This window comes from Tenrec ecaudatus, chromosome 12 (assembly GCF_050624435.1).
Source record: "Tenrec ecaudatus isolate mTenEca1 chromosome 12, mTenEca1.hap1, whole genome shotgun sequence".
Lineage (NCBI taxonomy): Eukaryota > Metazoa > Chordata > Mammalia > Afrosoricida > Tenrecidae > Tenrec > Tenrec ecaudatus.
This window is the reverse complement of record NC_134541.1, coordinates 64838234-64860000: the sequence shown is the minus strand read 5'-3', so window position 1 is coordinate 64860000 and position 21767 is coordinate 64838234. Positions and strand designations below refer to the sequence as shown.

The following is a 21767-nucleotide window of genomic DNA, read 5'->3' as shown; positions in this document are numbered from 1 at the left end:
CTAGTTGAAAACAGTGGAAAAACTAACAAGGAACAAGTGACCTCATGCAGTGCAGCCATTTTGAATTTTTGCTATAAATGGCAATTTATAGCAAACACACATACATCAAGAAGAAAGACCTAAATCACAATTTAACTGAACATCTCAAATAATTAGAAAAACCAAAATGAATTTATATCCTCCAGAAGAAAATAATTAAGAGTCAAGCATAAATAAATGAAACAGAAAACAATAGAACACATAACAAAATAAGAAACTGGTTCTTTTATAAGAATTAATAAAATTGACAAATCACTATCCAATCTAATAAACAAAAAGGAGAAAATGCAAATAGCAGAAATAAGAAAATAAATAGATGGCATCCCAACTGAGCAAATGGAAATAAAAAGATCGTAATGGAATACAAGTCTCTAGTGGTGCTATCCGGAGAGCACTGACAAGTATGGCAAGTCAAACCAACCAACTGCTCCCCAGGAGCAAGATGAGGCTCTATGCTCGCCCAGCGATTTGCAGCCTCGGAAACACAACAGAGAGGGGAGCTATGAGTGCGAACCCACTACCTGCCTGTCAGCTTCTCATGCTGTGGTGGCTAGTGTGTTGCGTCAATGTCAGAAGCTATGTCACTGGCATATTGGATGCCAGCAGGGGCGTGCAAAGTTAATAGGTTTCAGCGGGCCCAACAGACAATCAGGAAGGAGTGGGCTGCCCACTTCAGAGAAAGAAGCCACTGGAAACCCTATGCAGAGCTTCAAGGCATTTTCAACTACGGAAAGCCTAAACGAAGGAGGCACAATATTGTCCATTGTCGGAGATACTGCCAACAGGTGGGCTACTCAGGTCGGAGGGCACTAGAAATGTGATGATTTCTTGGAGAGGAGTCATCATGGTGACAGGACTGCTGTAAAGCCTGAGAGAGGGGATGTGATTGCTGAGATCACATGGATCTTGGCTCAAAGCAGAGAAAACCAGAAAGATGTTTACTTGTGTTTCGCTGACTATACAAAGGCATTTTACTGTGTGCACCATGATAAACTGTGGATAAGCATGAGAAAAATGTGAATTCTATTGTGCTCATGAGGAACTAAAACATGGATCGAGAGGCAGTTTTATTAACAGAGCAAAGGAATAGAACATGGTTTAAAATCAAGAAAGAAACGTATCAAGAGTTGTATCCTGTCACCATACTTGTTCAATCTCTATCCTGTACAAATCATCGAAGACTCTGGATCATATGAAGAAGAGTGAGGCATCAGCTTTGGAGGAGGCTTGTTCACAACATGCGGTACGCAGATGACACCACCTTGCTTGCTGAACATGAGGAGGACTGGAGCCTTCAGGAGGAATGCAGCCTTCAGGATGGATTACAACTCAATGTACAGAAGACCAAAATCCTCACAACTGGACCCATAGCTAGTATCTTGATAAATGGTGAAAAGCTGGACGTCCAGGATTTTATCTTGCGTGAATCAACGATCAATGCTCATGGAAGTAACAGTCAAGGAATCAAAATACACATTGCATTAGGAAGATATTGCATGAGAGCTCTGTAAAGTTTTGAAGAGCAAGGATGTTACTTTGGTGGGCCTGTTCCAAGCCATGGTATTCTCCATTGCACGATATGTATGCATGTAAACATTGGACACGGAATAAAGAAGACCATGGAGGAGTCGCTGCATTTGAATTGTGGTGCTGGAGAAGAATATTGGAAGTATCGTGGACTGCTAAAGGACAAACCAATCTGCATTCGAAGAAATAAGACCAGAGTGCCCCTGAGAGGCAAGAATGGCAACTTTATCTTACATACTTTGGTCACATTTTGTCTGGAGAGACCAGTGCCTACAGAAGGGCATCATGTTTGGTAAAGTGGAAGAACGGTGAAGAAGAGGAGGGCTTCAGTGACATGGATTAACGTTGTGGCTATGTCAATGGGCTCGGGCATAGGAGCCATTGGGAAAATGCCTCCAAACCATGTAATGCTTCATTCTGTCCTACACATGGTCACTGTTGGTTGGAGCCACCTTGATGGCACCTAACAACAATAACAACATGAGTAAGAATCAGTTGAATGAAAGTGTTTTTGTCGTTGTTGTTAAGAACTAGAATCCAACTAACTTGACATTGGGGGGGGGTGCGGGGGGGCGGAAATGGACACATTTCTAAAGATGCACTACCTACCTACATTAACATGGCCTGAAGGAGAAAACCTTGACGGAACCGCTTCAAAAGTAGAAATTTATCAGGTCATTAAACAAATTCCATCAAGAGTTTTAAAAGGTCCAGTCTTGAGGGCTCCACTGATTAATTCAGATTGTAGCTTGCAAAAATGCCATTCAAAATATCCCAGAGTGTAGAAAAGGGTGACAACTCCTGAATGCATTTATATAGGGAACATAACCCCAACCAACACACATACTCTCACACACACACACAAACACACACACACACACACACAGTAAGAAAAGACATCAGTAGAAAGAAAATTAGAGACCATGACTCATGAACATAAAAGCACACATTCTCTACAAAATCCTTGCCTACAAAATTCAACAACTAAACAAGTAACGATAGTATATTCTGATGAAGTACTATTTACAGCAGGTATACAAGAATGGTACACCATTAGAAAGAAAGTCAATGCAATCATCTTATAAATAAAGCAAAAAAAAAGAACCACATGATCTTATCAATTGATGCAGCAAAGATATTTAGCAAAATCCAACTACTATTCTTTATTTAAAAACACTCAACAAAATAAAAACAGAAGGAAAATCTTCCAACATAATAAGGGGCATATGCACAAAATTAATAGCCAACACTTCTCTCAATATAGAGAAACTGAAAGCATTTCTCCTAGAAACAGAAATCACAAGGGACTGCATTTATCACAACTCCTATTTATATTGTCCTGGACGTCCTAGCTAGTGTAAGGAAAGAAATGAAAATTAAAAATATCTAAATTGGCAAAGGTTTCCTACGATTCTATACATAGAACATCCCAAAGATCATTGCTGGAACCACTTGTATGATTCAGTAAAAGGCAGGGCACAAAATCAACATACAAAAACCAGCTGAATTCCTTTACACTGACAAAGAGAACTCTGAAAACAAAATCAAGAATATTATACCACTTATAATAGCTACTCAAAAGAGGAAATACTGAGAAATAAATAGATCCAGAAAACAAAGACCCATACAAGGAAAAGTATATAACACTACTACAAGACACTAAACGAGCTATACTTAAATGGAAGACCATATCAACATGGGTAGGAATACTTAATATTGTGAAACTATCAATATTACTCACATTTACCTACACATATAATGCAATGCTAGATCCTAGGATTATTCCTTAAAGACATGGAAAACTTACCCACCAACTTTACATAGAAAGGAAAAAGACCCAAGATAAACAAAATCATACTAAGGAAGAGGAGAAATGTAGGAGGCCTCGCACTTCAAAACTTAATATACAGCCACAGTTGTCAAAATAGGCAGAAACTGGTACAGCAATAAATACATAGACCAATGGAACAGAAATTAGAACTCAGAAGTAAATCCACTCACCTATAAGCAGTTGATCTTTGACAAAGAGCTAAAACATATTAAATGGAGACGTGACTTTTTTTAACAAATGGTACCAACAGAATTAGATACAGCAAAAATAAACAGAATCCATATCTCACACCATACACAAAAAATGAACTCAAGATGGATCAAACACCTAAAAGTAAAACTCAGAACTAGAAGTATCATCAATGATAAAAAGGGATATTTTAGGGGCTCTCATACATGGCATAAATACATTATCAAAAATAATGAAAACCACAGAACAATAGAAAGTAAGTTAGATGACTGAAACTTCTTAAAATTATAGACCAATGTGTATAGAAATATTTCACTAAGTATTCAAAGAGAATCCACCAGTTGAAGGGAAAAAATAGCAACAGCATATTAAGCAAGTGCCTAATTGTTAAAGCTTATGAAACTTCAACATCAAAAAAATACATAATTCAATTTAAAATGAGCAGAGGACATGAATACGCACTTCACCAGGTGACTAAAAAACATGAAGAAATTATCATGATCATTAGACATTGGAGAGAAACAACTCAAAGCAAGAATGAGATATTATCTTACCCCACCATTAATAGAAAAGTTTTAAAAAGCTTTTTTTTAAAGATAGAAAGCATACTCACAATGGAATACTATGCAAAATTGAAGAATAAAAAGGAATCTGCAAAACACTTGATAACAGATGAACCTAGAGGACAATATACTTTCTTTAATCACAAAAAGATAATTATTATATAACTCTACTCTCATAAAAAGGTATGCATCCTTGCTTTATCATTGTTCTCCTTCTAATTCTGTCCAATTGCCTCTTCTAGATGTTAAAACACCCCCACTGAAGGCATTTGGCAGCTTCTATGAAAACACATTGAGTCTAACCACAGCTCCAGTCACAGGATCTGTCTTGAAGGAGTGGGAGGGTAGGGAGGATTATTTAATTTCAAATACTTCACTTGTATGACCAGGCTAAATTTGAAAGGGTATTGTGAATTTAAACTCAAACCATAGGCACTGTAGTATTTAGAACGGCTGGCCAATTGGCATTTGTTTAAAAGTAGCTATCATCTCATCTTCCTCATTATTACTATTGTTCTTCTTATTACACCAAGCTGATCCAGAGAGTAAGTAAATAGAATGGCTTCATAAGGCAAATAGGATGCTGTTATCAATGAAACTATATAATGCCTATGTGTGAATGTGTTGATTAAAATGCAAAGTTATTTGGGTCAACTACAGGGATTGTCTTTGGACTAGGTAGGCAACTCTCTCTGGAATAATAGTTATTGCATTGTAAACAGACTCTAGAGACCTGGATAAGCCCTTTCCCTAAAGTTTATAGAGCATGGAACAGACATTCTATTGACATTGTGGTATTTTGATTATGTTTTGTTTATTGCTTTTTTTTTTGCCTTCCGGGTTATGTTTAAACTGTTGGAAGGAAAAACAAAACAAATTTGCTGTTTTGCAGGTTTTGATTTCCAAGAATGTTTACCACTTCAGTACAGCCAGACATTTTCAATTTCCCCAGTTTCCAATTATTCATGAAAAATTTCAAACTGAGAAGCAAAGGCTTTTCCTGAAGAAGAAAAAAATGAGCAGTATTCTCAACCCCAGCAGCATCAAACAATCTTTCACGTTTAATGGTGACAACCTCGAGACAAAGGCTGTGATGCCAGCATTTTGCTAAGAAAACCTTTGTTTTCCTGGTGGGCTCTTGTGCTAATAATTTAGAAGTCAGCAATTTCCAGACCAAATCTTTCCGTCCTTGCATAACACCAACCAAGTATTCCTGTGTCGAGATACTCCCCCAATTACTGAAGATAAAACGTGATGGGACTGAATTGACGTACACATCTTAGTGGGAGTCAAAAGTAAAGTAATACCTGCATAAAACAAAGAACTGAATCTGCTCTTAGACTTTGGTGTTGAGTAACAGCCCTGAGTCCTTGGCACGATTAAAATTGGTGTTCTAAATCTAAATTAAATTCCATTTTGAATCCTTCACCTACAAGTTCTGCTTCAGTTCCTCTGAGGAGATAACTCAGCTCGTTGTACAAATTAAATTCCTTGTAAACTAAAAGAAGTAAGATTCATGATTTTACTTAGATAAGAGACTGTTTGTTAGAAGATGTTTGTTGACCCAATTCAAAGAAACAAACAACAACAAATGCTGGAAAGAGTGCAGAGAGGCAGACACCCTATATACTGCTGGTGGGTTTGTGAGCAGGTACAACCATTACGGAAAGTGATATGGCACTGCCTACAATTGGGGATATAAATAGCATAAGACGCAGCAATACATCTGCTGCGTACGAACCCCAAAGAAGTAAGAGATACAGCCTGAACAAACATAGACTCCACTATGTTCATTGCAGCACAATTCACAATAGCAAGGAACTGGAAACAGCCCAAATGTCCACAGTTGGAGAATAGATGAAGAAACTCTGGTCTATACACACAAGGGACTATGATACATCCCTAATAAAGAGGCATGTGACCACACAGACCTCATGCCATGGAAGGACCTAGAAACCATTATGATGAGTGAAGTCAGTCAGTCACAAAATGCACATATAATATACTCGTTCTATACGCTCAAACGCCAAGGCAAAGACAAGCATCTTTGTAAGGTCATATCATCCTCTAATCTGGTCTCCCAAGGCAATGGGGTGCTGTCCCAGCCTCATTTCCTTCATGATCCACACAGCACCCCCCTAATTGCATAGCTGAGGAGGCTTCACCTCGTCGAGGGTCAGTTTTTCTTTCATGTTGTGGGAAGGTGAAGAACACTGTTCCTTCCATATAACATTGTTCTCTGATGACCCCCAAATCAACAGACACTCCTTCACAGGTGCCCAGTGAACCCTAATATAATGCAAGTCCAGAGATGTGGGGCAGGAGCAACATGTGGGGCAAGCTGGTATTGGGAGAAATTCTTAACATTACTTACATAGACTCCCCAGGGGAGAATCTGCCCAGTATTGTGTTCCTCATTGAGCACTTTTGAACCTGTTCATTGGTGACCACGTGATACTGATAACCAAGACTTCAGACTCCATCCTTTTGAGGCACACAGTAACCTTCTTAGACCACACCAAAAGGACCCAATTTGGCAACTCCACTAAGCGAACTGAATCTTACCTAAAATGAACTTGTAGCAGTTTAAAGGAATTGAAATGCTCCTTTGGATTTTAGGTGAATCACTCTAGGCTGAGAAGCAGCAGGTGAGGGTATAGATTTGGAAGCTGTTGGCCTTCAGTTTCAATCTCTTGCTTTGAGAGTGACCAATAACTGACAACTCAAGTCTAGCATGCAGTTTCTATTTTCATACTTCCTTTTCTCTTTAAGGACACGTCTTAGTCCAGCAAGCATTCTCCTGCCTTTGGAAATGACATTACTGAACACTGTGCCCAAACTCCAACCCTCATGGACTGAGTAAACTGCGTCCCATCCCTTAAATTTTTAATTTGTACGAGTCAGCCATCCATGTATTTTAGTCCAGAAATCTATCCTATATATGTCCTTTTCTCAGTGGTATTTTAATTTTTATATCACTGAGTAAATTAATGGCACTATCAAGTGAAATATCATATAGCTATAGGGATGATTTATAATGTCCCCAAACAAAATGATAACAATATCTCTAACAGGAACCAGGGGGCATATATATGACTTAATTTTGAGCTGTAACTTAATTTTAGCCCTTACCTATGTATAATTAGTTCTTATGACATGACCCTACCCAATACTGTCCTTATGAAAATATCACTGAAGATATGAGTGGTGTAGCAACGTGTGGTGAAGAATTCAGATGGTGCTGAGCTATCAGTAAGAATAACATCTAGGGTCTTCAAACTCTGCCTTAAAAGAAGTAGCCATCTAAATAAGGTGTCCACTAATTCCGCATGGAAGAAGGACACCAATCTATATGATCCAAAGATTATAACTCATAAAATCCAACATTGGAGAAGGGAATGACATCAGAGTTCGAATTCTGAGCACCGACTTGCTATGGATGACTGTGAAAGCCCTGGATTCATTTTCAGGGTCCACCTGCAGATAAAGTCGCCAGCTTTGCTATCAGACAGAATGCATAGGCAAGTGAAATAATACACATACAATTAAGTTAAATTTTGAAACTTGATCATTTGTACTCCCTTTGATTCATTTTCAACTTGTGGTATTTTTTATTATTTTCTTCTTTTTTAAATTGAGGTTCTCTGTTTTATTTGTTATTGCTGTTGTGTGAGGTTTTTTCACTTTCTTTTGTCTTCCTGTTTTTCTTTATTTGAAATGCACTATAGATAAATCTACAGAAACAGTGTCTTAGGGTTGTGGAAAGGGAACTTGAGGGAAAATGGGTAGCTAATGAATGCAAGAAAGATGAAAATGTTCTAAAATTGACCATGGCAATGATTGCACAATTAGTTTTAATATGATTAAATCATTTCATTGTATGATTTGTGAATTACATGTCCATGAAAACTTTTAAAACTTTTAAATGTTTGTTGAGAGTGTTTGTATGGCATGGTACAAGAAGAATATTGTGGTCAACATGCTCCAGGGGATTAGAAAATAGAAATGATAATATTATTGTGATAGATAGTTTTATGCCAACTTGAAGGTGTATGAACGTGTAGGGGTGGAGTCCAACCTCTATTAGGTTGGAGCCTAATGGTGCTCTCTGGGGTGTGTGGCCTCCTCCTAAGGGGGACCCCGGGAAACGCCTGCTCTCTCGGCCGCTCCACTTGCCTGCTTGCTGGGACTCTGGTGGTCACCCTAAAAGTTGCTGGTCCCTTGCAAGTTTTCTACTAACCTTGGATCTGCAGGACTCTGCGGCCCCTGGCAGATGATCTTCCTGCATCTTCATCACTGCATATGGCTGTGTGAGTCTAAAGAGAGACTTATGTACTGGTATTGGACGTATGTACTTTAGTTGAACTAGGCTGGGATGCTTTCTTTATATATAATTACTTCTTGGTATAAAGCTGTTTCTTACACTTGTGAGTGTCACTGGACTTTTTCTCTAGTTAATAAGACCTAACACTGTCAGGAAATAATGTAATTTAATCATCCTTTGTAACTCTCTGCCTTGTATTTCCATGTATGTGTGAGCACATGTGTGTTTATTCCACTCTAAAAACCTCACACTATTCGTGCAATTTGGAAAGCTATAGCACACACTTTCAGTGCTAATGTGTCTCCTGGTTCATGAATCTCTTCACCTTTCAGCAAACCTCTTCATTTTCACTTCCTACAGAATAGAAGACTAAGAAATTACTCGGGGACCACTAAGAGATATGGAGGTTAATTGACCTCTACTTTTCCAAGGCACCATGGATGTGGGTCATCTGGGTAGTCATTTGCCTTCCCCATTTCCACAGTGGCACTGTCCGGTAAGCACTGAAAACCGCAAGGTTAGTAGTACGAAACCACCAATTACTCCACATATGAAAGAGGAGGCTACTTTCTCCAGTCAAGATTTATAACCTTAGACTCCCCATATAGGATCTGTATGAGTTGGAATTAACGCAATGTAAGTGGCGGTGGGTTTGGATTTTTTGCTATCTCCACAGTGGATTCATGAGTGTGGCGATGTAGACACCTCTAAGGTCTAAGCCTCACCTTTTTCTCTGTGTTTTTTTTTTTTTGCATAGAAGGTACTTAAGTTTTATTTTAGCATTTGTCATTCTCTTCTTTCTGTCTTTATAAAAGAGAACATACGTTCCGTTGGCTTCACGCTGCATATGGTCATTGCTGAAGAATCCGAGAACAAGAACTTCTCCAGGGAATGATCCTTCCTGATAACACGTCTAAAGTTCAAGACAAAGTCTGACCATCCTCATGTCTAAGGAGCATTCTGGCTGTACACTTTCCAACATAGATTTATTCCTTCTTCTGGAAGTTCATGACATTCCATATTATTTTCCAATACTGGAGTTCAGGTGCATCATTTCTCCTTCAGTCTTCCTAATTTATTTTCCAACATGGACAGATATATGGCACAATTGAAAACATCTTGTCAGGCACACCTTAGTCTTCACTTTAAACAAATATTTTTTCAGTAGAATTGCTAATGATCTACAATTCATTATTTTGACTATTGTTTCCCTGGGCATTGGTTGTGGGTCCAAGTAAAATGAAATTGTTGACAATTTCAATATTTTCTCCATCTACTTTGATATTTCTCATTGGTCAATTTGTAAGGATTTTTGTCGATGTTCAGGTGTCATCCATACTGGAAACTGTAGTCTTTGATCTTGATAAGTAAGTGCTTTCAACCCCCTTCACTTTCAGTAAGCAAGATTGTGTTAGTTGCATATCACAAGTTGTTCGTGAATCTTCTTCCACCATCAGGATTCATATCATCCTGCTTCTAGGACAATTTTCTCAGCATACAATTGAAATGACTAGTGGAAGTTAAAACACCCGTGTACACTTTTCCTAATTGTAAATCACACAACATCTACTCGTTCATTTCTACCAACTGTCTCATGCTCTACATATAGGTTTCACATGAACCCAATTAAGTATTTTATATAGGTCCCTTCTTTGCAACATTCTATGTAATTTATTATGATCCATACAGTCAGATGTTTTTGAATAGTCAAAGAGACACAGGTAAAACATCTTTAAAGTATACTCCAGGTTCAGCTAAGATGCATCTAATTTCAGAAATAATATTCCCTTTTCCTTGTTTCTAGCAGTTCTGTGTCCATGGACTACTTCAATAGTTTTTTAATTATATTCAACAATATGTTGCTAGCATATGAAATTGTTCTATACATTCTACATTCTGTTGAATCACCTTTCTTTGAAATGGACAGAAATAGTGGTCTCTTTCAGTTGCTTAGCCAAAATCTTTGACATAGATGCCAGTGCTTGTGAAAGATTTACATTGATATTCTGGCAACTGTTGAAGCCTTATTTTTTGGCCAGTATTTTCAATGCAACTTGTATTTCTTTGTTAAACACCCGGAGTCCTTGATCATTTCCTACCTCCTAAGATGCCCACGTGTTGACCAGTTCTTGTTGGAGCAGTGTCTCTGTACCTTCCGTCAATCTTCTTGGTGTGCTTGCTGTGCCAACCACTGCTTTTCATACAGTAACTTTCAATCTTGCAATTCTCTGCTGGATTTTTTTATCTGATTCTTCCAGCTTAACAAATGGCGATCATGTTCTTTCCTTGTAGTTTTCTAGTCTCAGGTCTTTACATATTTCATTACAATACTTTGTCTTTTCAAACCACATTTTGAAATTTTCTGTTCAGGTCTTTTATTTCAGTTATTTTTCCTTTCACCTTAGCCTTTGTATATTATAGAGCAAGCTTCAGAGTTTTTTCAGACATCCCTTCCCTGCCCCCCTTGTCCTTTTTTCATTGCTTTTTGGTTTCCAAATGTATGATGTCCTTAGTGCCACTAAACTTCTTGACTGACCCTTCGTCATTCATGTTCAATATGTCAAATATACTTTTGCGAGAAACTATAAATGCAGGTGGATATGCTCCAAGTCATATTTTGACTCATGGCCTTGTTTTAATTTCCTTCAGCTTCAACTTCTAATTGCACATGAATAGTTACTGGTCTGTGCTACAGTCAACCACTGACCTGCTTCTAACTGATGATATTGAGCTTCCCCACTGCCTGTCTTCAAATGTAGTGAATTTAATTTCTGTTTTTCCTCCCGTGATGTCCACTGTTTCTGTTACTGAAAAGGGGGCTTTCCAAAGTCACTAGTTTTACATACAAAATTGTGTCCTATGATATCTGGTGTTGTCATCATCTTATACCAACCATAAGGCACATCTTCCAATTATTGAAGCCTCTTTTTGTTTCCAATTCTTAGTATAGCAGTCAACAGCAATTATCAGTGCATCTTGATTGCATATTTGGTGAATATAAGGCTGCCAAAATTGATAAACCTCTGCAATTTCCTCAAACTTGCCATTAGTGGTTGGTACATAAATTTGAATAATAATTGTATTATCTTGAATGGATGTTATCATATCACCAACATCATTGTACTTTAGGAGAGCTTTTGAAATGTGTTTCAACAATGAATGTGATGTCATTACTCTTCAATTTGTTACTCAGACAACCATTTGATTATCTGATTCAAAAGAACAAATGCCAGTCAATTTCAGCTAACTAATATCTGGGAGATATATATATTCTATATCATTTTTTATGACTTCTAATTTTCTAAATATATACATTCCACATTCTACCTTTCATCCATCATTTTGTCAAAGTGGGGTGACTTGTGCATTATTTTGATGCCGAAATTATGGATTTCAGTGTAGCCTCCATAATAAGACAACTTAGAAGAAAGGCCTGGAGATCCACTTCTGGGAAGAAAAATGGTCAGAAAAATGTTTTACTAGAAGTGAAACATTGTCTGACATAGTGCTGAATGATGAGTCTCTCTGGCTGGAATGCTCTCAAAATGCAACCGTGGAAGAACTGACTCCTCAGTCAACCCTAATGATCTACTGGACCCTGGAGCGAAGCTTTCAGTTGCCTGGTGGCACAACTTAAAATCAGAAGGCAGAGTTTCAAACATTCATTAATAAATGTAAATGCTGATATAAACCAAAACCACACTCACTGCCACAGAATCTGTTCTGATTCGTGGTGACCCTGTAAAACACAGGAAAAGAGCCCTTGCCATTTTCTTCTTAAAAGCCTCCTCCTTCTCCCATGGAGTGGTTGGTGGTTTCAAACTGCTGACCTTATAGTTTGCATCCCAACGCATAATTACTATGCCACTAGGACTCCAGAAAGCTTGGTATAAAGGTAAAAAATATTAAGTAATTTTGACGGCCTTTCCTCCAATATTGATTGAACAAAAAATCTATTTTTTTCCATACAAAATAAGGACAAAAAGGCTTATGATTATCAAACCCAGTTGTTACAGAAGTTTTCAAAATATTCTGAGTTAGAGTCTTTTGACAGAGGTGTTACAGTACCTTTAGTGAAATATCTAGCCTCCAGCCTGAAGTTTCAGGCTCAGTTAAAAGACATCATTTAGATTGAAAGGCTACTTCAACTGCGGTACTGACTAGCTCCATTCATGAGCTTGTCCAAACTTTACAAACAAAGTAGACTATTTTGGTTAACAAATCAATGGCTCTTTAATTACAGAAGCCTTCCATTTATGTCAAGTAAAATAAAATAAAATTGATGGAATTTTTAAGTCGATGCAACTATTATTGAGCTTGGATTCTTAACCTTTTTCTCATGGCTCAATTTTCATGCGAATATTTTTAAAGCTTTGAGCTTGATCCATTTTCTCTGACCCGAGAAGATCAAAGGCTGATGTTAAAAGAAATTTGATTAATGTTCCTGCTTTAGGGTTCCATAGCTATCATTTCTGGGGAGCCCTGGTGATGCTGGCTGGTAAGAATTAGGCTAACTACAAGCTGGATGATTCAAACCCTCCAACTGCTGAAAGGTAGAAGTAGGACACTACCTGCTCCGGTAAAGACGTACAGCCTTAAGTACTCTCTAGAGGATCACCACGATGAACTGGAATTGGCTTGTTGGCAGTGAGTTTGGTTTGGTTTTACAATCATTTGGGCTTCTATTTATTTGTGCATAAAGTTTCTTGGAATGGATTAGGTGTTCTTACATAGAAACAAGGACGACACAACAGGATCTAAGTTATTCTCAATAGAGTGTCTACAGCTGGTTTCCATGTCTAGAGCTTGCCCCCTTCCTCTCAGAGTCAGAGCAGCCGCTGCAAAACTTGACAGAAAGCATTGCAGATACCATCTTAGAGAACCTTTTACATATAAAATTGCTCATGGTCTACTGTACTCCATTCTGTGTTCACCACCTTCTCTCTTCCAGTAGCCGTATGTAATATGGGCTTCTCGGACAGCTTCAGATATTAGACAAAATAGAGCAGCTACCGTAAGCCTCACCACTCCACTCCTCAATGGATTCAGGTAATTTCCCTTCCCACAATTGTCTAAATACACTCCTGACTCTCCTCATCAGGCTGATTACACTGTTATTTCTATTGAGGTCCTTGAAAGCTTCCAGTTCACAAAGCTACCTTAATCCCACAAGTTGAACTTGTTGCTTGAGCTTGCAAACTTGAGGAAGGCAATCTGAGTATTTTTCAAAATATGCATTTTGTATTATTCACGATTATGGCATTTCAAAAAAACAAAGAATCCATGAAAATTTATGAGTTAAGCATTAAACTGCTAAGTGATTTGGTGGTGACTTATACCTGCATCTGCTCTATGGAATGATGATAAAGCCGTTTGCTTCTATAAAGATTTATAGTCTGCAAACTCCTTGAATCTGTTCTAGCCTGTCCTCTAGGGTCGTTATGAGTTGGAGTCAAGTGATCAATAATGGATATGGCATATTACAATTAGCAAAACCTATTCGTGATCGATCTTCCACTGTGGCCCAACTGGCTGATAACATAATTGGCAGTTCAACAGAATTCCTTAGCTTCCTTTCCTAAAATTCCTTTAGATAATAAACTATCACTTGATTTCCTCCTAGCTCAACCAATGGAAATTTGTGTTATTACAAATAACTCTTGCCATTTATAAACATCTCTGGAACAGTAAAATGAGACATTATGAAAGTTATGCCCAAAGGCCTTCTATATCTATATCGTTTCCTTCATGATCATCTCTTCCTTCTTTGGTATTTTTAGTTGCATACCTCAAATTATCAGGCCTGGGATACAGTCTTCCACGAGCCTGACTCTTCTTTTTAATCATTATATTTTTTTAATATAGATCTGGTTGCATGTATTGTGCACTTTATTTCCCATTTAATTGCCACAGACAAATGTGAGGCATCTTTCCATGCAAAAAATACACATTTAGAAGAACGAATTTGTCTAAGTACAATGGTATTTATTTCTAAGAAATGACCTTTGGGAATGCCGAGTCAACCTTCTACTATGGCCTGGTTTAAAACTCTTTAAACCCAGTAAGAACCATCTCGTCTGGAAGATCAGGCATGAAGCAAGGTAACATCAGATGGTGCCCAATCACCTTTACTAGCAGAGGTAGCATCTGGGCCAGAACTCCGCACATCGATCAGCCATCCCCACAGTAGTAAGTGTCTGCACAGAATGAGTAACTATTTGTTGGTGATTTATGTCAAGAGGGGTAGATATTTGTTCAAGAAAGAGAGCTTTACATGTGAACCCCCAAACCAAGGCCTTCGGCATGAGTAAAATGACTGTCCACATCTAAAGTAAGCACCATTTTGATTCAAACTGCAGCTTTTTCTAAGATCTCTGCTCCTGCTCCTAAGAATAGCTGATTCAGCTTCTTGAAAAGGTTTAGCTGCTTGTAACTCAAAGGAAACCAAGGTCATGATTTGAGCTTGTGTGATGAATTGTTTGTTAAAAGATGTTGCTGAACATAGGCTTGATTTAAGAAAATGTATTGATGAAGATGTTAAAATATAGAAATGATCCTGTCATGAAGACGGCCACTTAACTCCCCACATGTAACTCTTTACCGTGTACCCCTGTACCTGGGAACACCATCCTTTGTTCACTTCTCACAATAGAAAGCTTACTCTCTTCTTGCAATGTGTGACACGAGAGCTTCCTTCCTGAATTTTAGGGTTTCTTCCAATTTGCAAATCCTTCTGCTTTTCAACAAAACACATTTATTTCACTTCAAACAGACTAATGCTTCACTACAACACTTTTTTGGTTGCATTGTTTAGGCATAAATATAGAAATGCAATTCTTGGAACAATGTGTTTTGGTCAAAGATCAAAATGCAATTCCAAGACAAAAGGAGAAATGTCAACATTTATTCACCGACTACTGGGTGCCCTAAGAAGGCAGTAGGCATTAGTGACGTGCCATCAGCAGCAGTGACTTGTTCTTGTTTTGGGGGAAGTGGCTCATTTGTGTTCCTTCTGAAGAACAAAGAGCAAACTCTCCAAGCAACTGCATTGTGTTATGCAAGCTTGGAGGACCCTAAGGAACGTACACTTTATGATTCTTCGATTTTTTTTCATTCACTTATCAAATATAAAAAGTGCCCCTACTTATTCTTTCTTTCAGATGTATTTTACGGGAGAATGAATACCAAGAATTAAAATTAATATGATTACCATGGAAGGGAGGCAAAAGAGTTTGGGTGTATCCTTTCTTACTTTATTTTGAAGAATTAACTTTTAAAAACATATTTAATTAAAAGCTGTGTCTCTCAACATGGCATTTTGCGTTTGTTTTCTATTGTAATTTGGATGAAAGTTTACAGAGCAAATCCAATTTCCATTAGACAATTTATACACTTTTTCCCCCAAGGCATTAATTACAGTCCCCACACTGTAGCATCGATCCCCCATCCCCACTTCTTCCTGTTTTTCCTGTTTGCATTTGCCCTTCTTGCCGGTGCTTTCTGTTCCCTGAGCTTGGTTCCTGAGCAAGTTTTTTGACATACGAATCTTGTGAATTCCGAGTCTCTATATGCACAAGGTACCTGCTTAGTTCATTTTAACTCTTTTATATAACCTCTGACCACCTCTTGTTGCCCTCTTCTTACATTCCAAGATTTCCGGCTAGCAGCAAAAGTCTAAAAACTGTGACATAAAACCTATCTCTATCATCTTATGCTAAATATACAGAGACTGCCACAGACACATATATTCTTTTAAACATATTACATCTACTCGACACTCTACAAATAAAATGTTTAATTTTTGTTTAACATACCAAACTTAAGATTGGGGTTAATTTTTATGAAGTACAATAGATCATTTATTTGGGTACCCTCTCCCCAGTTGGCAAAAAACACTATTGCCCTGATATTCATCAGAAAGAGTTGATGCTTGTTTTGAATAATACATTTACTGGTTCTGCCGCATGTTGCACTTTCTATGGTCCTTCTTGAGTAAGGCCATTGATATAAAATCTAGTAATCACTAGGCCTTGTTATTATGAATGTCGTCATTCAAGGATAATAAATGCCCCTCTATTATGCTCAGGACTTGAAAGGGGTTCAATTTTCTAGTTTAACTCACTGAAAATAGAAATAAGATTTGGAGGAAAAAAAATAGTATCTTGGGAATAAGGCTGCATTTGCTCCTTGAGTTTTGTCTCTGCCATTCAATAACAGAGCGTCAGAAGAGCAGAGTGAGGAACAATACCATCAAAACACATAATTATTAAAGATTAGAATTTGGAGTTGGAAAGTTTAGACTTCCACTTGTGGTATGACTAGTTACCATCTGTTTAATGTCAGGCAGTTCATTTTAACTCTGCTCAGCTCTCCTTTCTCATCGTTAAATAGGGATGATTGTAATACATATCTATTTATTAAGATGTGTTCATTTGCAGGTAATAGAAAATCGTGCTTAGTCGACTTAAATAATAAAGCATGCTCTACGGTCTTGTTTATTTTGATAGATGTAGGATATTCATCAGGGTTTTTTTTTAATTGGAAAGCTCAATGATGTCATTAAGAATCCAATTCCATTTCTCTCTCTACTGTCTCTCACTATGGCAGCCTTACTATGAGTTTGTCTTCATTTCTGGCTACAAAATGGTCATCGCCATTTCAGACTCCCCTATCGGCAATTCATCACCCAGAAGGCTCTGTTCAACATTCCAATAAGATAACATAATTACTTTCAGCAAATGATCAAGTTCATGGAGATAAAATGCCCATGGGATTCAAGACCTCTACCAGGTATCATATTAAATTAAGATATATTAAGCTTTGCTATAGTAACATATGCTGAAATCTTAGGATCTCAACATGCTCTTGTTATTAGATGCCATGAGTTAGTTCCAACCCACAGTGACTGTATGTACAATAGAACAAAACACTGCCCAGTCACGAACTAATCTCATAATTGTTGTCATGTAGCTAATTGTTCCAGCTACTGTGTCATCCATCTTCTTAAGGGTTTTGCTCTTTTTTCATGGCCTTCCTACTTTACCAAGCATGATGTCTCTTTTCAGAAACCGGTCTCTTGAGAACATGTCCAAATTATGTGAGATGAAGTTTTGCTATTCTCACTTCTCAGGAGTTTCTGTCTGTACATCATCCAAGACAGGTTTGTTTGTTCTTCTCATAGTTCATGACACTTACAATAATCTTAAAACACAAAATAAAAATCTCACACCCGTAGAGTCAATTCTTATTCATAGAGACAACATTCTTAGCCAATATTGTAATTCAAATGCACAACTTCTTACTTGGTTTTCCTAATTCAGTGTCCAACGTTTGCATGTGTATGAGGTGATGAAAATTACCATAGTGTGACTCAAGTGCACATTAGTCCTCAAAATAATATCCTTAACATAATAAAAGTTAATTTCTTCATTAAATCTTGGGCTCATGTTCGTCAAGATATTCTGTACCATCGATGCCTCCCTACATCATCTGGAGACGTGTAGCTAAGTCTCTCTCCTTAAGTCATATAGGAGGAAGAGAGTAAGCATATGGTTTGTGTATCATAAAAAAACACATGGATAGCATTGAAAAGGATGAGAACTCCAGAAGAGCTCCTTGGCCTCGTATGGAACCTGCAGATGGACCAAGAGGCAGTAATTTAAACAAAAGAAGGTGTTGCTGAGTGGTTGAAAATTCATGAAAGGTGTGCATCAAGATTGTATCCATTCATTATACTTATTCAATCTGTATGCAGTGCAAACCATCTCAGATGCTGCACTCTGTGCAAAAGAATGAAGCATCAAGATTAGAGGAAAACGTAACCGCCTGCTATATGCAAGTAACCCGCCTCGCTTGCTGAAATCAAGAACTTAAAGCCCTTTCTGATGAAGATCAAGGATTGCTGTCTTCAGTATGCATTGCGACTCCAAGCAAAGGAAACCAAAATATTCACAAATGAACCAATAGGTAACATTTTCATAAATAGGAGTGTAAGGTCTCTCTCTCCTGGCTAGATTTCAGCCTCGGTCCTTGGCTCCACGCAAGAAAGATTTCACGCCAAAGCCGGGCTCGTGATCCAAGTGAATTTAATGAGAGTTAAAAGAAGGTTCAGGTTTTACGCGGCACCCATAGGATTCCTTTGACCATGCGGCCTGGCAGAGACTGCCCCAAGCCAAGCAAGGATCTCTCTCTTCCCACGAAGACAACCAGACCAGCCCCTCTCCCTTCCGGTCTAGGTTTCCAGGGTTCCCAGGGGAGGCGTGGTGAATGACCCCAGGTCGATCCCATTGGCTGAATTGCAATCACCTGGCCCAGGTGGGCTGCTCCAGGTGTAATGCCCATCAGAGCCCACGGGGGGGCGGGGGGGGGAATCCAGCTTTGTTCTATGCTGGCTCTCCTGGGCATGCGTAAATGGACTTCCCAGTTCCCTAGGCTAAGCTGCCTAACAGGAGAAAGATGGAAGTGGTCAAGTATTTTATCTTGCTTATATCCACAATCAATGCTAATGGAAGCCACAATCAAAACAATTCAAAACCATTCGTGCATAAAGAGACCTGCTCTGCAAGATCCCTTTCAAGTGTTAAGAAAGAATAGCCAGGTGCTTCTGAGAGCGAGTGGAGCTGACACAGCACAGTCGTGATAGGTTTCATACCCGTATGCATGTGAAAGTTGGACACTGAATAAGGAAGAGCGAAGAAGAATGTACGCCTTTGGATTGTGGAAATACTGCACGGTTTAATATCAGGAATGGTGTGTGACCAGGTTCTAGCCCATTATCATGCTCATTCAGCTTGTATGCTGAGCACATCATAAGAGAAGTCTCTTATACAAAGAAGAATGTGGCATCAGGCTTGGAGCAAGGCTCAGGAGCAACCGAGGACATGCACACGACACAATATGACTTGCTGAAAGCGAGCAGGACGTGAAGCCCTTACTGATAATGGTCAAGGCTTGCAGTCTTCACATGGATGTAAAGAAAACAAAAATTCTCACAACTGGACCAATAGAAAACATCATGATAAACGGAGAAAAGATTCTAAACTGCATTTTCGAACCAGGATGGTGGTGGCAGTGCTTGCTTTCTCCTGACAGGAACCTACTCCTCAGGGTCTCCCTGGCATCTGCCCATTGTCTTCTCCCTTGCCTCCTCTTCCATGTCAAAGAACCAGAGCAGCCCCAGCCCCTGAGGCACAGCCTCCAGGCCTATGTCCTCTACTTCTGGTGCCACTGAGCCTTGGGCTGACAAGCCCTATGGGGGACAGAGCCCTCCAATCTCGGCATGGATGTGAGCTATCAACTTCTCACATAACTGTTTTCACCACACAGGGATCTCTTGTGTAAAATGCTGATTTTTATTGGATTAAAATTCAAGGAATGGCCTTAAGATCCTTTCGTAGGCCTCCACACTGATTACAGCCTACAATTAAGAGCTAGTCCCTCTGAAGAGGTAGTTCTTCCACATTTTTAACATCTGCTCCACACCAGGATTTCACGCTGAAAAGAAAACAAAGAGAGAAAGATGGTAAGGTTGTAAGTCTTAGCAGCCTTGATCTTAAGGACCAAGCAGGAGAAGAGGCCGACCTGGAGCAGTCAGATGCTTTGGTCAAACAATAGTCATTCCCTTTTCGTGGTGACAGCAGATCCCCGGCTCCGGCCCAGGATTCATCCAGTAGGTCAAGAGTCCCACGGCCACCAAAAGAAGAAGCAGTGTTCTCTGGTCTGAGAGGCTAGACGACATGAAGGAGTCAAGCACCAGATGGCAACATACAGGATGAAATGCCTGAAGGTTATCAGGATTTAATTGAGGATCTCAACTGGCAAGAAAGGCCTACCATGATCCAATGTTAAAGTTATCCATTATGTCAGAAGCAGAGTTCACACCTTTCTGGACACTTCCAGATCTCTGCACGAAGATCTATTGGCTTCAATAAGAGAAACAATGAAACCTGATGAAATTGTGAAACAGATTCAAGATCCAAGAGCCAAGACTTCCTCCAGAAATGTCTTGAGTCTCCTTGCAGTCTAAAACTAGATCTCTGGGGCTTCTTAAATATTCCTCAAAGTCACCTCATCAAATATCATTTACTGAGCAAACAAACTCTTAGACATGCTCCCAAAGACCATCCTGATGTTCAGCTTCTAGAAGGAGCTCTACTGATAATTCAAGGAGTTCCCTTTGATGCCAACGTGAAGAAAGGTCAATCAGAATGCCAGGATTGCTATGACAGACTGTAAAGTCGGGAGAAAACGCAGAAGGCTCTTAGAATTGAAGCAAGTATATATTGATTCTTTGCCACGAGGAACTGAAGGATCAAAGTAGACATAACTTTACCTTTTCCTGTTTCAGGACATCTTGGTCTGGATTCCACCTGTTATGAGGAATGAACGCCACTCTTCCCAGGTTTACCTGTAGCACGTGAGACTAGTGCTGGAGGATTTGCAGGGTAGAAATGTGAGGATGGGCGGGTCCTGTTGAAGGGTGTTCAGTAACTCATATAAAGCTAAAAATATCTTTCCAGTTTGCTTCCAAGATGACACTCCCCGCCCCCCCCCTGCCAAGGCTAAAGTCAGACACTGTAAGGCAATGATGTGTTCCCTAAGAAGCAGTGGTTCAATTGTTATTTGATCAATTTCCAGGAGGCTACCTGCCCCCCCCCAACCTCCCACTGAGCTCAAGGATTTGCCAGAACTCTACAAAGAGTGTGAGGTGAACAGCTTGTCTGCATCAATGACAAGGCCCAGAGAAGGGTTCAACTGTGCCTAGTGTTCTTCAAATAGAAATGGCTCGAAGTGCTTCCGAATGTGGGTCCAGCGTGCAGCTGCAGACAGCAAGGGTGTACAAGCAAACCGAACCCTGGGCTCCCGGAAGCAAGGGGAGAGCCCAGGTGAGTGGCAAATGGGAAGAGGCTTTGGAATAAAGAAAAGTGTGCATTCACTAATGGGGAGACTGTTTATTTATAAATGTGCACGTTTTTTTCTTGTTGGTGGTTTTGGTATGGAAGTATTGTAGAGGCTATTTTGTACCCCTTTTAATATTTTCTATATTTTTAGTTTTGTGTTACTGTTCTTTATTTTTAATGCCTGCTACATAATTGCAATCTTTTCCCCCCAGAATATGATTTTCTTGGTTTATTTATCACATGCAAGTCTAGTGTCTTTGATCAAATGAAATATACATAAAATGAGTTTTTTCCTAATTCTGGATTCATCATGACTTTGCAATACCAACCAATTGTGCTATTTACAATATTTGATCAAAATTCTAATTTTTTCAAATACTGGAATGTCTTTGAGT

The 21767-nt window shown here is 39.0% G+C and overlaps 1 pseudogene; it reads left to right on the top strand.

Annotated features, from left to right (window-relative positions):
- Positions 1–605: 605 nt before the first annotated feature.
- LOC142422696 (neuroepithelial cell-transforming gene 1 protein pseudogene) lies at positions 606–21390 on the top strand (annotated as a pseudogene).
- Positions 21391–21767: the final 377 nt, after the last annotated feature.